Source organism: Mobula birostris, chromosome 3, assembly GCF_030028105.1.
Source record: "Mobula birostris isolate sMobBir1 chromosome 3, sMobBir1.hap1, whole genome shotgun sequence".
NCBI classification, from domain to species: Eukaryota; Metazoa; Chordata; class Chondrichthyes; order Myliobatiformes; family Myliobatidae; genus Mobula; species Mobula birostris.
In genome coordinates, this window is record NC_092372.1 from 109,601,650 (window position 1) to 109,607,649 (window position 6,000).

The window sequence follows — 6,000 nt, forward strand, 5'->3', positions numbered from 1 at the left end:
TTATTATGTTCTTCTCCAGTGAAAAATTCACACAATTTTCTGGTTCTATTGTGGACTGTGAGCTTACTCAGTTTTCTGCAGATTCTGTTGAAAGTTTAACTAAATCAAAAGCAGGAGACGATTCTAGGCAAAGAAAATTGTTAACCTCATATTCATCATGTGTATTAGTGATCCATTAATGACATTCTCCACAGTAAAAACCACAACTGATTGCTCCAGCCCTCCAGATCCTGTTATTAGTAAAGCTGGCTATGCAGTCATCAACAAGTGCACTGAAGTGATTCGAATCTGTGTTGGGGTACACAGCCTGCCTCATCAGATCCCTTCACTTTCAATGTCCTATCATCAAATCCAATTATCCCCAATGGACCATCTTTGCCTCCTTTTTTTGAGTGGATCCAAAATTAACCAGTGCCAGCTGAGTAACATTGGTGTAAGCAATGATGGTCAGACATTGATCATGAACAGGACATTTCATCAGCAGATTGCGTTCACGGACATTTGGGCAGATCACATATTGGGTGCAACAATCTGGAGAGCAGTAGTCTCCACATAATTCTTTGCACCTATTTAAGGTTGGCACCATCCCAGTTTAAATATGATAATGTCTCCACTTCACTCTGGGATCGGTCAGATCAATTAATGAACTTGCGACTTGTGGAGATTTTCCAGAGTCTCGTTAAGAATTTTATTATTGTTTCTTCCAATCCATTATTACATTATTACGGACTCTCCAGTATAGTATGTATGAAGTGCTTCTGTATGCCTTCTGCCAGATTCAATCAGTTCATACAAAGAATTCCCAATGAGTTGTTCTTGTTAAATTCTTAAAGAGAATTCCCAATGAGCTGTTCCAGATAAATTTTTAGAGAATTCTTAGAGAATTGTCTTAGATAAATGAGTTGTTTGGATAAAATTTTGCAGAGAATTCCCAATGAGTTGTATGGATAAATTTGTGCAGAGAATTCCCAATGAATTGTATGGATAAATTTGTGCAGAGAATTCCCAATGAATTGTTCCAGATAAATTCATACAGAACATTCCCAATGATTTGTTCCAGATTTGTTTCTGATGTAGTGGTTTGGTGAAAAGACACACAAGTCATCATTCTTAAATCTCCTGAGTTATTAGGAATTCCATAAAGGCTGCTCCATTTTTGTCTTTATACTTATATTGAGTTTATCTTGTGTAACCCTAGCAGAGTTGATATGATGCTGAATGAGCTAATGTGTAGAAATTTAAGGTCAGGACGTGTGTTGATTCATTTACAGCATGGAACAGGCACTTCTGGACCAACGAGCTGCACCTCCCAGCAACACACTTATTGAACCTTAGCCCAATCACAGGACAATTTCCAAAGACCAATTAACCTACTAACCCATACATCCTTGGACCACGAGAGCAACTGAAGGACCAAGGGGAAACCGGGCAGTCATGGGGAGCAAATGCAAACTCCTTAGAGACGGTGCTGGAATTGACCTCCAATCTCCAATGCCCCGAGCTGTAATAGCGTCACGCTAACTGCTGCGCTACACTGGCACCAAGGTTTGTGTTCTTGATCTTCTTTTACCAAAACATTGAACATAGAAACCTACAGCACTCTGGACCATAATACTGTGCCGACCATGTAATCTACTCTAGAAACTGCCTAGAATTTCTCTACTGCATAGCCCTCTATTTTCTAAGCTCCATGTACCTATCTAAAAGTCTCTTAAAAGACCTTACTGTATCTGCCTCCACCACCTCTGCTGGCAGTGCAGTCCACGCACCCACCACTCTCTGTGGAAAAACTTACCTCTGACATCTCCCTTGTACTTACTTCTATGCACCTTAAAACTGTGTCCCCTCATGTTAGCCATTTCAGCCAATCACAGGACAATTTCCAAAGACCAATTAACCTACTAACCCATACATCCTTGGACCACGAGAGCAACTGAAGGACCAAGGGGAAACCGGGCAGTCATGGGGAGCAAATACAAACTCCTTAGAGACGGTGCTGGAATTGACCTCCAATCTCCAATGCCCCGAGCTGTAATAGCGTCACGCTAACTGCTGCGCTACACTGGCACCAAGTGTAAAATCTATGCTGGGAAAAATCCATATGATCAATGCCCCTCATCATCTTATACTCCTCTATCAAGTCACCTCTCATCCTCCATGGCTCCAAGGAGAAAAGGCCAAGTTCACTCAACCTATTCTCATAAAGCATGCTCCCCAATCCAGGCAACATCCTTGTAAATTTTCTCTGCACTCTCTCTATAGTATCCACATGCTTCCTGTCGTGAGGTGACCAGAATATGAACGCAGTACTCCAAGTGGGGTCTGACCAAGGTCTTGTATAGCTGTAACATTATCTTCCAGCTCTTGAACTCAGTCCCATGGTTGATGAATGCCAACACATCATACGCCTTCTTATCAACAGTGTTAATCTGTGCAGCAGCTTTGAGTGTCCTATGGACATGCACCCCAAGATCTCTCTGATCATCTTCACTGCCAAGAGGCTTACTATTAATACTATATTCTGTCTTCAAATTTCACCTACCAAAATGAACCACTTCACACTTATCTGGGTTGAACTCTATCTGCCACTTCTCAGCCCAGTTCTGCATTCTATTGATGTCTAGCTGTAACCTCTGACAGCCCTCCACACTATCCACAACACCCCCAACTTTTGTGTCATCAACAAACTTACTAACTCACTCCTCTACTTCGTCACCCGGGTCATTCATAAAAATCCCAAAGAAGAGGAGTCCCAGAACAGATCCCTGCAGAACACTACTGGTTTCTGACCTCCATGCAAAATAAGAACCATCTACAACCACCCTTTGCCTTCTGTGGGCAAGCCAATTCTGGATCCACAAAGCAAGGTCTCCTTGGATTCCATGTCTTCTTACTTTCTGAATGAGCCTGGCATGGGGAACCTTATCAAATGCCTTACTGAAATCCATATACACTACATCCACTGATCTACCTTCATCAATGTGTTTTGTTACATTCACTCAGGCTGATAAGGCATGACCAGCCCTTGACAAAGCCATACTGACTATCCCCAATCAAATTATGTCTCTGCAAATGCTCATAAATCCAACCTCTCAGGATAATCTCCAACAATTTGCCCACCACTGAATTAAGACTCGCTGGTCTATAATTTCCTGGGTTATCTCTACTCCCTTTCTTGAACAAGGGAAAAACATTTGTAACCCTCCAACTCTCTAGTACTTCTCCCATTCCTATTAATGATGCAAAGATCATCAGAGTCTCAGCAATCTTCTCCTTCACTTCCCACAGAAGCCTGGAGTATACCTCATCTGGTCCCGGCAACTTATCTAACTTAGTGCTTTTCAAAAACTCCAGTGCATCCTCTTTCTTAATGTCTATACACTCAAGCGTTTCAGTCCACTGTAAGTCTGTCACGGCCCGGCTCCGAGTCCAAGTTCAAGTCCTGGCTCCGAGTCCAAGTTTGAGTCCAGTTTCCGTGTCTGTGTCCAAGTCCGAGTCCAGTCCAGGCTCTGTGCTTGAGTCAAGTCTGGGCTCTATACCTGGGTCCAGGTCCAGGCTCCGTGTCCAAGCTCCTCCTGTTTGTTGTCCAACGTTCAGGTCCACGTAAGCATCTAATCCTCACTCCCCGGCTTTCCTTGCAATGATAAATAAACACACTTTGGTTAATGCTACTTACATGTCTGTGTCCTGCACTTGGGTCCACTTCAGTCACACATTGCAACAGAACGGACCAGTCAAACCTGGACCCAGCAGACACAAACACTGTCTTACAGAGCCTTGCTAATCAGAGTCCCCTACTGGAATCCTGCCAAGAGAGCAACTTGTAGGTTTTAAGGAAGTGATTCAGGGCTCCCAGGTATTAAATGAGAAAATTGTGTCTGTCAGCCGTTGTGCCCTCCTGCCAACTGCCCCCCTCACCCGCCCTTGTCGTTGACAATCCAGGCAAGCCTGTTGGATCACCTGGAGGCTCCCATTGGCGGGGGGGGGGGATACTTTCATGGCCCGGCTCCGGGTCCAAGTTTGAATCCAGGTTCCATGTCTGTGTCCAAGTCCGAGTCCAAGTCCAGGCTGTTGTGGTATAGGTGAAATCACCAGAGAGACAGAGTTACTGGTAGATACAAAGCAGTTTCTTTATTCAACACAACAAGGTACAGCAGGCATCATACGGATGGAGATGCTTTTGGTAGAAAGGCCTGCTAGCCCAATGTGGGCTCAATATTTATTTGCTAAACACCAAGGACAATTTTACAAGTATAGATAATGCTTCCTTTTGTATGTAGCTTCAAAATTTAATACCTGATTACATTCATCCCACAGACGTCAGCAGGTCTGGGCTGGTATTCACAGTTTTTGAGAAATGCATTGTTACAGAAGACTGGTGGCCCAAAGCCATTTGCTAAGAGTGAATGACCTAAACCCAAAAATTACCCTAACAGTCCCTCCTCTTGGCCCTCCTGGACAAAAATAAATTTGAACCAGGAAAGGCCAACCTAGGAGGATCTGCTCAAATCGGAAAGCAAAAACACCCTGTCTTGAAATTCCACCCCTCCCCTCCAATTTTATGTACCTCGATATCTATCCTAGCATTCTCTAATCGCTACCTACCAAATGTTCAGCAGAGAGGCTGTTCCAGGTCTATAGTAAATGTGGCTCCTTTCATGTGCCTGTCGGCTCTTTCCCTGCAGGCTGACTGCAGCTTAATCACATTCCTTTGTCTTCAGCCCTTCATCCTCTGGTTGCTGAAACTCTCCTTCCAGGAGTACCCACGGGCTCTCTCATTGATGTACAGGAAGGGGTTGGGGTGGCCTCTATGTAAATGTTTGCAAGGACCTCTCCCCAGTGGCATCCCCTTCCGAACTGTCCGGTTGATCACTGGCCCAACTGCTGAAAAGGGCCCAGCTCCTCAGACTGGGGGTTTAAAAACACAAACAGGAGAAAATCTGCAGATGCTGGAAATTCAAGCAACACACACAAAAAATGCTAGTGAACGCAGCAGGCCAGGTAGAGATCTCTTACTATCTCTTCTTTCAGTTGGTCCTGACGAAGGGTCTTGGCCCAAAACGTCGACTGTACCCCTTCCTATAGATGCTACCTGACGAGACTGGGGGTGACTGCTTTCAGATGCCGTGTGCAGCCTGAAATGCCATCAAAGTGGTGGAACTTGCCGTCTCTGCTTTAACTCAAAAATCTCTCCCTGTCTATTTCCCAATAAATTTTTATACTATACTACAAAATTAATCATTTACCTTCAGCAACCCAGCCTTCTTTACAGAGTACCACACTTTAGCAGGCTATTCATGGTTTTCCAACACACTCTCAGTGTCTTCTGTCACGCTCTTGGCGTTATCTGCATTTGCGTTTTCTCCGGGTATGTTTTCATCAGCTGTGGTCAGGTCTGGCATGGCCGGCTGGTGTTCGTCTCTTAGGTTCTCTGTAATCACATGGTTACTGGGTACACTTGGCTCGTTGCTCTGTCTGTGGGAGCAACAAGAGGGTGAGCCGTATGCTTTAACCTGGGTCCAGTGTTTCCACTGGCTGCCTCACCGAGTCTGTACACAGACACACATATCATTGGTTGAGAGTACCATCTGTGGTCCTATCCGGCCTTTCCGGCAGCACCCTCACCATAATTTGGTCGCCAGGCTGTGGAAGGACTATCCCCTTTCCCTCTGTCTCTCTCTGATCAGAGATTCGCTGCTGTCGTTTCACTCGGTCCTTCAACACTTTAAGTTGGTTACAAAGGTCTTTCACATATTGGGTCATTCTATCTCTGTAAGCCCCAGACTCCCTGCAATCCATAATTACCCCATAAGGGAGTCGCATTTCTCGCCCCATCAATAACTCGTAGGGGCTGAGACCCAATGTGCGGTTCGGGGTTGCGCGCAATCTCATCAGGATTCCTGGTAATACATCAACCCATGTCTTTCCTGTCTCAGCTATAGCTTTGGCTAATGCATTCTTGATTGTTTGGTTCATCCTTTCTACCACCCCTGAACTCTG